We start from the raw sequence: 13,879 nt of genomic DNA, 5'->3' as shown, positions 1-13,879 counted from the left end.
GCAATGCAAAATCAGGTACAGTGATGGAAGGTGTAGGTGATGCGTATATATCATACAGGGAATTGGTAATATCGGGGAGTTGTACGACGCTACAGTGTTGACGACTAGTACGGTGATGTAACTGGCACAAAAATTCTGGTGCAGCGTCGTAACTCGGGAAACTAGATGGCAGTGTTTTATAACGAACAAAAATATTTTGTTCAATTTACAAAAATCCAACAATTTATTTATAGGTTGTGCAGGAATACAGAACACTAGAGCAAGAAACAATAAAACACTTGATTTTAGACTGTGTGGAACTATATTCTACCACGTGAGAACTTAATGTTGTAGAGTGAGTTTCAACATTCCACAACGCTTGGTAATGACTATATATCATTACTGCAATCGCAATGAATAAAACTTTTAACAGTCAAATACGGAATAATTTCATTCAGTTATTATACTAAGGTTGTGAAACGAGTCCTCATCGGTAATCAGAATAAAAACATTATTGGGCTCTGTGGTTACTTGAAAGACGAAAAGAGAAGAAAATAAATGCACTCGAGACCATTGAAAATAAAACAAATAGATCAGTCCAGATGAGAAAGTAAAGGACTATGAAGAACTGGAGACTAGCGTCATGCTAGCTGTTTTCCTTTATTGGTCACATCATTCCTCCATCACGGGGGCGGTACTAGCTCAATTGTGTCTGCTTTTATTTCCATCCTTTAGGAAACACTACCAGTGATGTGAAGCTCGGGACGTGATCGATCATTGTAGCAGTGGATGTCCTACATTCCATCGAGGCTGCGAATTATAGATGCAGAAAACTGATGAAACTATTAACTTAGGCAGGCAAAGAAACTGGCACAGGTAGCAATAAATGTTCTTCATTCTAATACATCACACTCGATTCCAAGGCGTGAAGCGCATTTGATTGCAATATGAGCCAATTCCTGGGTTTCCTAATTATACGAGCACGACCGAGTGCCCCATTGTCCAATTAACGATGGAAATTTCAAATATCTTAAGTTAGGCTATTTCTCGCCAACGGCCTTGGCGGAGTGGTGACACCCATTCCCGTCAGATCACCGCAGTTAAGCGTTGTCGAGCTGGGCTAGTATCAGGGTGGATGACTGTCCGGTTTGCCCAGTGCTGTTGGGAAGCGCGATGAACACAGCCCTTGTGAGGCAAAATCAGCAGCTACTTGATTGAGAAGTAGCGGCTCCGGTTTCGAAAAGTGGCATACCGTCGGAGAGCGGTTTGTTGACCACATGCCCCGTCATATCCGCATTCAGTGGCGCCTGTGGCTGAGGATGACACGGCGGCCGGTCGGTACCGTTGGGCCTTTATGGCCAGTTCGGGCGGACTTTCGTTTTAGGCTATTTCTCGGATGAAATTGCCTGAGGAGAATTAAGACCATAAAAGCAGTTGTTCTAATTTATAAATTATTTTTATTTGTTATGTATGTTTCTATTCTTATACTCTAATCGTCAACCGAAGTGATCACATCCATTCTTCGACAGTCGCACAAGTGGAATACAAACCACATCGCCTCATGAGAATAAAACCACTGAGTCTAAAACAATATTTGCCACGCTGTTTTTATCATGTTACTGAGTCAATAAATTTTATAGACATATTAAGAAAGTTGTCGAGGAGATGAATTTGTGAAATTAACATTGTTTAACGTAGCCGCACTGATGGTCTGCAGGAGCCTGAGGTGTGTGTCCTTCCGAACAATTGCTCGAAGTGGTGGGTGTAAGGTATGTATCAGCGTTTGGTGTCTGTGGTTCAAGCAAGTTAGAAGAGAGCGTGCTGAAAAGTAACGCCTCCAAATTTTGTATGGGAAAACTTAAAGCTTTTGTTAAAACAAACTTTACTAAAATTCTACATCTTTATTTTTCATGTCTACGTATTTGTTTGTCAGATTAGTCACTCTGGCGACGGAAATAATACTTCTAACGAGAGACCAGTTCGTTGATACCGTTACTGTAGAACATCCGACCTGCAACCACAGCCTCACCACCGCTTTATCTCTATCAAAGTGAAGTCCTCGAAAGCGTTCTCTAAGTTTTAGAAACAAATGAAACTCGGACAGGGCCAAGTCGGGACCGTATGGAGGATGAACGATGACTGTGAACCCAAGGCGTCGAGTTGCTGCAGATGTCGTAGCGCTCGTGTGTGGTCTGGCATTGTAGTGCTGAAGGCGAGAGTGCTCCCTGTGTGGACGAACTCTTCGAATTGTGCTTTATGTTTTCTGAGAGTCTCTCACGCACAGACATACGAGCACCGTAAATCAACTGCTAGAAACTGGACCACGAGCAATGGTACTGCCCGTCACGCCTCTTCTCACAGCCCACGTACAGCCCACCGCAGCGGAACATGCATTCGAGAGTTGCAAGTGCCATCAATGACAGCAATTCCAATTTGGTGTCAGTTATGATTGTTTTCTACTGAGTCATCGATCAGGAGAGCGGAAACGAGGGAGTACTGGACTGGAAAATGCAGGACCAACGCGGGGGACCACGTTGTGGGAAACACAGGCTTAACACCGTACATCTCTGGTGTTTGTTGAGGCGCACTGTTGTACACATACATTTCATCAGCTACTCCATTCTGTTGCTGTTGCCACAACGTCAAGGTGCTGTGCTTTTCCAGCAGGAGAGGAACTATGCACGCACTTCTCACGTCTTCAAACGCATCTCCAAGATAGTCGTCAAATCCCCTGGCCAGCAATACCACCACATATGTCCTCCATCAATCATATGCATGATGGGACGAAATCAAATCCGTTCTGAATTCCTGGCAACATCCCTTGACCACTTACGACTCCAAAAAAAGGTAGAGTGTTATATTGCGCCTTCCAAGATAACATCCGACACCTCTGTGCTCGTGTTATTACACAATTACAGTTCTGAATTGTATCTAGATGACGCCTCACTAGATGCTGAGATTTTTGTACATGACATTCTGTTCGTAGGTGCTTGAACCTATGATTATAGTAATTACAATGTGTAGCCCACGTAAATGTACCTTGATTGATTTAGAACCATTGCGTAAAGTTGTACCTTTCTCCACTAGGCGACGCAAAATACGTACGTTATGATTGCAAGAACAATTGCTTGCCTAACCCATCATCAAACTCGACGGTAACAATGAGAGGGGTTATGAAGAAAGATAGTTCGTACTTTACTGTCCCATCGATGTCATTAAGTATAGAGGAGCTCAGTAGAACAAGGACGCAGCAGGAAGTCAGCCGTAACATGTTGATGGAACAGCGAATTCGTCAGAAGTTATTCACGGAAAACATTTAATTTACGGCCGAAAGGGGATTTGTACGCCACTCATCCCAAATTCAATCATTGCAGCAGCTCTATTTTTGGAAGACTATGTTTTCCTTGCGCCAAATCAATTAGCAAATATCAATGGAATAACTACGAATGTTTGACCTCTTATAGTTTATGAAACGATTTGATCGTAAACAGTCTACTAACAACGTTCAGTATCACTGCCTTCTGTGAAGTAAATGTATCAATAAAAAGCTATACACAGGGGGTTCCATTTAACTATTTCGCCTCAATTATACCTTGGTATGTTTAAGATGCGAGTGATACGTTTTCATCTAGACGAATTAACTGAACTAACTGAATCAAAAACAATGACCCACATCAACGTATAAACTAAATCGTATTCACTTTTTTTGTAGTTCATGGACGTAACTGCTTTGTTTGTCTGACAAGAAATTACGCCGTAAACGTTAGTTTCAAATTGGTCAGCACTGCTTTAGCCTGAGAAACTAATTCGTCTACCCAATCCTATGAAATGGCCAAAATATAAAGATTCATGTAACAATACATAGTAGACAGTTGAAAACATAGAGATTAGCTTCACTGAAAAAGTAGGAAACATAAGATCACAATATAAGCTTGAAATGTAGCAAGTTTGGATATAATCCATTTGTTATGTTTTCTGCTCCCAAGAATAACTAAAAATTTTTCGCTTTTTCGTTCTATATCCAAGTATGTTCGCACGTAATATACCGTCAGCAGATATTTTTTTTTTTTTTTTTTGCGTGGAATATCATTTAAATTAATAGCTCAGTTGGTTACAGTTATATTCCTGATTACAATAATGCAATTAGTTTTTCTGCAAGCCTTAATAAATAAAAGATACAGATAACTGGATTTACGACAGCGTTATCTAATGGAAAAATTTTGCGAGGTAATAAACAAGGAAAGGTTATTGTTACCACTCATTCGAAAACATGCACTCCCGACTTTTCGAGAACTTATTTGAAATAATCTACAAGTAATTGACTTAAGAAATAATTGATACCAAAAGTTCAGACTTTTTATATTTTAATACTGTATTTTGCCTCAATGATTGAAAGGTGCTGAACTTTGGCAATATATTTTTTCAGAATCAAACAACACCCCTCACTAATTAATTTAGTCACTAATTGAGATTTCGAATAATTCAGAATCGTAAAAGAATAATTTCAAAATGGATGCCATACTCGTAAACAGAGGATTCCAGAAACCGAGTAATAATTATGTTTTATGTACTTTTGTGAATTATTAACATGCAACATTTTTCAAAACCAAACAATAGTGAAGTCTCGGAGTCGTTGCTGAACAATAAAATTTAACATAACCAAATTTTAAAGCATTACGTAATTTCAGAATTCATATCATATTCTTAGGCCTGTCATTAAATAGTCATCCTCTACCAAAATCGATAGTCCATGACCGGCCTTTCTACCGTTAACATCTCTATGCCGGATCGCGGCCAGCGTACATGTAGCAACTCCATTGGTCGTGTTAGTGAACATATGTAATGATGCCTGATTCCGTTACAATCGTGTCCGAGCAGTACACCGCTAACAGCTACATGTCGGATCGTGTAAATACCATCACATCATTATCCTAATGGTCACACAACCGTGTTTGTTAAAGTGAAACTGCGCCTCAACGTAATATGAGCAATAAATACATGTGTGAAGACTATGCACCTGTGCCATTGCATTTTTCCTGAACCGTTCGTGTGAAACTGTAAATCTGAGACTGTACTAATGTTCCAAGAACAATATTTATGAGACAGCTTTACGATTTATGTGACTATCGTAATATTTATTTAGTGCGTACTGTTTCAACCATATTTCTCGCGACGTACTTTGGTTCTGCCAACGTTAGTACAGTAATTTCTCGCGACGTACGTTGGTTCTGCCAACGTTAGTACAGTAAATATAATTAGGTTAAACCACAGTTAAAACTCATTTCTTGTGCTGCCTACATTGTTCGAATTTCCCTTACCGGTTATCAGTTCTCAGTATTTCGGTCCACCGAGTCGAACGGTAAAACCACAGGTACACGGAAGGTCACAAGCTGCTGAAAGCTAATGAGAAATGTATTTTCCCATTCTCTCCAATTATTGATCCTCAGCTGCAATACAAAGTAGACGCAATGGCTCCACATCTACACAGATGGCTCATTAGTGGAAAAAGAAGGAACAGTTGGCGTAGGAAAGTGCAGAAAAATTTTCTCTTTCTATCAAACTTTAGGACAACATCGCTCAAATTTCGAATTGCAGTAAGTCAGCTAAACAACTATTTACAAACATTCGAGGAAGGTGTCAAATTTTGTGACTCCAGAGGTGCGATAATCGCAGTTAATACACAAGATCCAAAAATAGTTCAAGCTAAAGAAGTACTAACAGAAGAGAAGGATAAATGCAATGCAGTGGATGCCATCTCACTGTGGCTTAGAAGGTGATGTAAAAGCAGATTTTCTAGCCAAATAGGGCCATGAACGTTAGACCGTCTGGAAAAAATTAACCTATAGTATTCTGCAGTGAATTGCACCATTAACAGCGTATTTCAAGAAAAATTAAAACGACTCAGTTAAATTTCATGAGGGTAATATCCGGAAAACCTCATGGAGGACTCAATGGTACTTGATGTACCGAGAAGCACTAAACATTCTCCGCTACCGTACTGAACATGACTGTTTTGCTGACACCTGCATAAGATCTCCAAAGTGCCATCTCCAGAATGTGTTCTGTGTCACAAAATTGGTTCGATCAAGAACAAAGAACGTTTAAATGGCTCTGAGCACTATGGGACTTAACATCTGAGGTCATCAGTCCCCTAGAACTTAGAACTACTTAAACCTAACTAACCTAAGGACATCACACATATCCATGCCCGAGGCAGGATTCGAACCTGCGACCGTAGCGGTCGCGCGGTTTCAGACTGAAGCGCCTAGAACCGCACGGCCACAGCGGCCAGCTACTAATAATGAAACAGTTGCTTATTTTCCATTGTCATAAGTGAAGTGTCATTTGAATGACCGAGACAAACATTTTTCTTACAACAGGTCCACATCACAAAAGAAAATCAATATTTTCGGGTGCATCACATTAATTACTAATTTTGTTTACACTGAATTGCGGTAGAGTAGGAAATGATGCTGGCCGTTGATCTACTTATTTTTCTGCATACCGAGCGTCCTTAACACAATCCGGAAAATGTCCCTACGCAAACTGATAATTCACAAATGACTGAAATATAAGAATAATGTTCTCCTGATAAAAGGAGATATCGAAATTTATATTGGCCGACATTTCCTTAAAAATACTTTTCACAGTCGAGAAACTTCCTTATCAAGTCACTCTGATTGTTCCAGGTGGAATTTGAATTATTTCAACAGTCTTTTCGTTGTCCTCTTGGATGCCGGAAGTATCGTTAGGTCCAGGCCAAGAGTCCAACAAAATCAACGAATTAATTTCTGCACTTGTTTAGAAACCGTTTCGAATAAACTGTTAAAACTTATTCTTTCATATTTTTCCAGATTTTGATAAGTCGATTATAAGATTTTTGCAACTTTGTATTTATTTTTGGCCCTAATATGTCTTGAGGTCCCTGAAGACAGATATATAGCTGCAGAAAAAGTAATCCCTTCACTGGCGTTGTTGTGTGAGTATGTATCATAGCTTTAATTGATTTCACACCAGTCTCTGCCATTTTTCCCCTCAAAATGATGCAAGTGCGGTTTTCTCGCGGTTCTTTCACGATACGTAATTGGCATTAAACATAGCAGATATGGGGATAACAGCAACTTTGTCTTCACGTCAGCTACGAATTAATGGCATCTCCTCTACACTTTTATTTGAAATAAACCTCAACGGAACGGTGCTAGGCACTACAGTCTGGAACCGCGCGACCACTACGGTCGCAGGTTCGAATCCTGCCTCGGGCATGGGTGTGTGTGATGTCCTTAGGTTAGTTAGGTTTAAGTAGTTCTAAGTTCTAGGGGACTGATGACCACAGCAGTTAAGTTCCATAGTGCTCAGAGCCATTTGAACCAAACCTCGACGTCTTGTGACTTCCTATAGTTTCTGGTTTCTTGAATCTGCTTACCCAGGCCGAAGAAGACTTTAGATCAGCAATGTTCATCTCAATTGCCATCTGGAGGGCCCAGTCTCATAGATATCCATCGGTAACGGTGCAGCGCGTCTCAGGAGCTTCTCTAAATGGTTCAGATGTCAATCAAACTCCTTTAAAGAGCTGTTGTTATGTTATTTATTCAAGTTTAGGGCTTATTAATTGGGAAAGGGGGGCAGGAAGGTGGTGCTGGTGTTTTGTGGCCACCCTATACTGTAGATCTTTCGGTTAGTCTTTCTTTTCAGTTGTGCGAGTTTCATTTCGATACATGTTTATTGCTTCATACAAGACTTTCTTCCAGTCAGATTTTACGAAGCAAAACAGGGTTTGCACATTGTTTAACATTAAGAGTTAGACACAATGAACATTAATTCAGTTTTATCACATTATTAACGCTACACTGCCGCAAAAGCAGCTGATGATTATGATGAATATTAAATAAGTTGAAAATTTGAATGAACATTATCTGTGGATAATGGTTTCAGAGAAACTGCTTAGTGTATTCGTCTCTTGGTCTCCCTCTACGATTTTTACCCTCCACACTTCCCTCCAATACTAAATTGGTGATCCCTTGATGCCTCAAAACGTGTCCCACCAACCGATCCCTTCTTCTAGTCAAGTTGTGACACAAATTCCTCTTCTCCACAATTTAGTTCAGTGCCTCCACACTAGTTACGCGATCAGCCCGTCTAACCTTCAGCATTCTTCTATAGCACCACATTTCGAAAGCCTCTATTCTCTTCTTGTCTAAACTATTTATCGTCCATATTTCATTTCCATACATGGCTACAATCCATACGAATACTTTCAGGAAAGTCTTCCTAACACCTAAATCTATACTCGATGTTAATATATTTCTCTTCTTCAGAAACGCTTTCCTTGCCATAGCCTGTCTACATTTTATATCCTCTCCACTTCGACCATCATCAGTTATTTTGCTCCCCAAATAGCAAAACTCATCTACTACGTAAAGTGTCTCCTTTCCGAATCTAATTCTCTCAGCATCGCCTGATTTAATTCGACTACATTCCATTATCCTCGTTTTCCTTTTGTTGATGTTCATCTTATATCCGCCTTTCACGACACTGTGCATTCCGTTCAACTGCTATCTGTGACAGAATTACGATGTCGACGGCAAACCTCAATTTTTTAATTTCTTCTCCATGGATTTTAATTCCTACTTCAGATTTTTCTTTTGTTTTCTTTACTGCTTGCTCAATATACAGATGAATAACATAGAGGATAGGCTACAACCCAGTCTCACTCCCTTCTCAACCACTGCTTCCCTTTCGTGTCCCTCGACTCTTACAACTACCATCTGGTTTCTGTACAAATTATAAATAGCCTTTCGCTCCCTGTATTTTACTCCTGCCGTCTTCAGAATTTGAAAGAGAGTATTCCAGTCAGCAGTGTCAAAAGCTTTCTCTACGTCTGCAAATGCTAGAAACGTAGGTTTGCCTTTTCTTAATCTATCTTCTAAGATAAGTCGTAGGGTCAGTACTGCCCCGCGTGTTCCAACATTTCTACGGAATTTAAACTGGTCTCCCCCGAGGTCAGCTTCTACCAGTTTTTCCATTCGTCTGTAAAGAATTCGTGATAATATTTTGCAGCCGTGACTTATTAAACTCATAGTTCGGTACCCCTTCACACCTGTCAAAACCTGCTTTCTTTGGGATTGGAATTATTATATTCTTCTTGAAGTCTGAGGGTATTTGGCCTGTCTCATATATCTTGCTTACCAGATGGTAGAGTTTGTCACGGCTTTCTCTCCCAAGGCTATCAGTTGTTTGGACGTAGGTCTTGTAGTGCTCTGTCAGTCCGACCCCGTTAGCTGAGTGCTCAACGCCACGGAATGCCACGCTAAGGGGCCCGGGCTCGATTCCCGGCTGGGGCAGGAGATGTTCTCCCCTCAGGGACTGGGTACTTTGTTGTCCTCATTATCATTTCATCCCCATCTCCGACACGCAAGCCGCTCAATGTGGCGTCGAATGCAATAAGTACTTTTCCTCGATGGTCGAACTTCCCCGAATGACGGACTCCCGGCCCTCAATGCCGAACGCTCATTTCCATTTTTTTTTTTTTTCAGTGATGTATCAAATTCTTCACGCATTATCATATCTCCCATTTCATCTTCATCTCCATTCTCTTCCATTTCCACAATATTAGATTTATGTGGTTGTCCAAGCTCAAATCATTACGTGTGGATACGTCCAGAGATAGAATATTTTGATTCCAGTGCTGATCAGTGATGGTGAAAACACACAATAATGGCTATTAGCGACAGGTTTCTAGCGTTATATTATACTTTGTTATGCTGAGAGTCAGTCCCCGGTATTTTCATCGAGCATTGGCCATCCGCACGTCTTTCCTGAATTGGCAACGTTTTCCAAATGGTTCAAATGGCTCCGAGCACACTTAGAACTACTTAAACCTAACTAACCTAAGGACAGCACACAACACTCAGCCATCACGAGGCAGAGAAAATCCCTGATCCCGCCGGGAAAACGTTTTCCAATATTATGATCTCTGTAGATGAGAGATTCAGAGGGATGCTATTTGGGAGTATATATTTTTGTTTAATTTCTTCATTCGCAGCGAGGTAGTAAGTTTCGTTTACTCATAAATCCAATATAATATTCATAACGCAGCGATAGGCACTCGAAATTTTAAAGAATTTGGCGTCGTGTAGCATAAGGTTCAACTCTGAGTCCTTCGTTTGTTCTGGTATATATCGTCCGTCCAAAAAGATTCGAGATTGATTTTATTCCTGGCCTATAAGTGATGTCAACGCAGTAACTACGGTGGCAGTTTAAACTAAAAGTTAAGAAAAAAAACAGATGAGAAGTCGACCAGTCAGTTGTGAGAAAGCAGTGTTGGGTAATGTCTGCATGCAGGTGGTCGTTTGCGCGTACGACGTATAACTCGTAAGGTACATTCGTCCGAGTCACACTGGCCCCAACCCAGGCTCGTAGTCTGAGGTACGCTAAGCTGCATCTCTCTTTCACCTTTGGCGTTTCCGGAGGGACGCTGACTAGCGCTCGGTACGAGCAGAATGTTGTTGTTGCTGTTTTGCCTTTCTTATAACAGGAAGGTGATGGGTTGTCCCAGAGGGACAATGGTCGCGCACACACTGCCCGTGAAACTCAACGTGCTCTGCAAAAAGTGCAGCAACTTCCCTGGCCAGCACGATCTCTGGACTTTCCTCCAATCGATCAAGTGTGGAATATGATGGGACGGAAAGTGACGTGTGCGACTCGTCAACCAACAGCAGGCGTGGCCCAACGTATCCAAGGATGGCATCCGTCATGTGTGCGAACGACCGGATGCCAGAGTCAGCGCCTGCATTGTCGTCTGTGGATGCGACACCACGTACTAATATGAGTGTTTCAGCATGAGTCGATACCTGATACCTCAGAACCGCTTATGCTATTGATCTGTAAATGTAATCATTTCATGTACTCCATGTGCACCGTTGCAACAGTAAGTCTTGAGTGAATTGGAAACCTCTAGAAGGTGTACTAATTTTTTTCGGCAGTGTTTTAACTTGCAGTGTTAGAATTTGCAACTTTTTTTTCTTTCTGCAAATCACATAAATATTTATATACGGTGTAAGAGAAGATAAAAAGAAATACTTTTTATGTGACAAAAATGTCACAGGCGCACCGTTTGCCGCTAGGGGTCCATAAAGATTTTGACGCTAGTAATGTCCAGAGATAGTGTTTAAACTGCCGTGCGATAAATATTATTTTAGAGATATTACTGAAAATATTCGTTTAGATTAACTCACAACTGCCATCTTCACGCTAGTTATTGTGTTTCATGCATAATGGCTGCAGCTTCCGTCAAACGGGCAACCAGTTCTTCAGGAGTGTCTGTCACTGTCTCGTACACCAAATGCTTCATCTCTCCCCTCAAAAAGACATCCAAATGGCTGACGGTCGGGGGACGTGGTGGCCACGTTACTAGTCCCCCGCACCCAATCCGACAATTGGGGAAAACAGAGTCTAAAAATTCTCTGATATCAAGGGAAAGGGTCGTCGCCCCATCATGATGGAATGATAATCGTTGCCCGACTGCTGGCTGGACATTCTCCAACATTTCTGGTAGCATTTCGCGGAGAAAGATACAGTAATTTCTTACACCGAGCGTGTTAGTCAGATGATATGGCCCAATCAGAAAATCGTGAACAATACCAGGATGGTAACTGAAGAAAACTTGACATGCCAAGATCGTTAAGAAATCATTTTATTGGGGGACCAGTATAGATGACCGGTGACCACCAGTGTGACAATATGTTGTAGTATATTAAAACATAAGTATTAAAGCATAAGATACGATGATGACTGCATAACTGTGTAGAAACCCGTCATCCAATAAAAAGGTTTTTAGCGTTCTTGGCTTTTGAAGTTTTCTTCAGTTACCATATTTTGCAGATCTTCCCCATACTAACAACGTCAGGAACATAAAATACCAGGATCATCTACATCTACATCTACATGGTTACTCTGCAATTCACACTTAAGTCCCTGGCAGAGGGTTCATCGAACTATTTTCATACTACTTCTCTACAATTCCACTCTCGAATGGCGCTTGGGGAAAAGGAACACCTAAATCTTTCCATTCGAGCTCTGATTTCTCTTATTTTATTATGGTGATCATTTCTCCCTACGTTGGCGGGTGTCAACAAAAAATTTTCGCATTCCAGCAGAGGACAGACAAGTGTAATGTAGGCTGTCTCTTTAGTGGATTTGTCGCATCTTGTAAGTATTCTGCCAACAAAGCGCAGTCTGTTTCGCCTTCCCCACAATATTATCTATGTGGCCTTTCCAATTTAAGTTGCTCGTAATTGTAATTCCTGGGTATTTAATCGAATTGACAGCCGTTAGATTTGTTGGTTGTGTTAGTCAGTCGTTAGCACGAAGATGTCAGCTATGCACTGATGTAACCAGACGAAATTATCAGAAACCTCTCTAAAACAATAGTCATGACACGGAAATTTCAGCATCATCTCTGAACATCAATAGCGTCAAAAACCTTCATGGACCCCTAGGGGAAAACGGAGCATCTGTTACATTTTTTTACAAAATTTCTTTTCATCTCCGCTAAGTACAATAAAATTTTATATACGAAGTTATTTTTACACCCTAGATACGCAAAAAATATAAGTTTTTGTGGGTAATGTTGACTACACCTCCAAGACAACCCACCGCTGATCTCATGATTTTGCGTTCGGTGCTACACATGATCCCCTGACGTGCACTGTAGTGCTATGGTAACTGTTGCGGAGACATCAATATTTAAAGTGGTCGCCATCACATTGTTGTGGCCACCAGAGCATCTATCTTCTTCGCAGCGTTGTATTTTTCAGCGTACAGAATTCGAGATCTATAATGTTCTCGAACTTTTACGGATATTCTAGAATGTTAACGAATCTTTTCGAAAGTTCTTGAATATACCGGAATGTTCTAGAATGCAATTTTAATACGACACATATAGTACTCAAACGGACTCCAGCAGAATTGTCTTAACCGATGGCCTGCCTCTGTGACCGAGCGGTTCTAGGCGCTTCAGTCCGGAGCCACGCTGCTGCTAAGGTCGCAGGTTCGAATCCTGCCTCGGGCATGGATGTGTGTGATGTCCTTAGGTTAGTTAGGTTAAAGTAGTTCTAAGTCTAGGGGAATGATGACCTCAGAAGTTACGTCCCATAGTGCTCAGAGCCATTTGAACCATTTTGAATCTTAACCGATGAAATGTGAAACTCGGAGTAGAGCCAGACAAATAATTTGTCGAAAAAGTGTATCCGCTGATAGAGAGAACGTAAACAAAGAATGGTTGTGTGACTTAAGAATTTTAACAACAAAAAATGGCGCACTTCAACAGACAAATAAGCGAATATAGAGTATGGTGTCAGGGGAAGGATAAATATTTAAATCTATTGACACAATGATGAATCAAGACGAAAGAGTGAACTCCCCAACAGAATTCCTAAATTCGCTCAATGATCCAGGAATGCTCAAAAATAAAAAGTGTAAATGTTAACCGAAAAGTTAAAGGCAAGTCAGAATTCATACCATTCAATCTAGTCAACGGCCGTGCCAAGGTGGATACACCGATCCCCGTCAGATCAGCGAAGTTAAGCACCGTCGGACGTAGCCAGTAGTTGGACGGGTGAACATCCGCCAACACCACTATTTCCCCTTTACGCCAGGGGGGGATAGCAAAGGTGGTGGTGTTAAGTCCCTGATCACCAGTCTTTGCGCCAGTGTCCGGAACTGAATTCCAAGCCTGTCCGCAATGTCTCATAAAGCGAGGGCGTGCGACACTCTTCACGGCGAATCGTCCTATGAATGGAGACGTCAAGCTCGGCGCTCGCCTGGTGCTTTTCAAGGGGAGTAGGTTATGTGCCGGCACCTGGTTTCACCCTCTCCGTTCTCTCATCATCTACAGCTTGAA

Source organism: Schistocerca serialis, chromosome 2 (assembly GCF_023864345.2).
Source record: "Schistocerca serialis cubense isolate TAMUIC-IGC-003099 chromosome 2, iqSchSeri2.2, whole genome shotgun sequence".
Classification (NCBI taxonomy): Eukaryota; Metazoa; Arthropoda; class Insecta; order Orthoptera; family Acrididae; genus Schistocerca; species Schistocerca serialis.
This window is presented reverse-complemented; position numbering follows the sequence as displayed.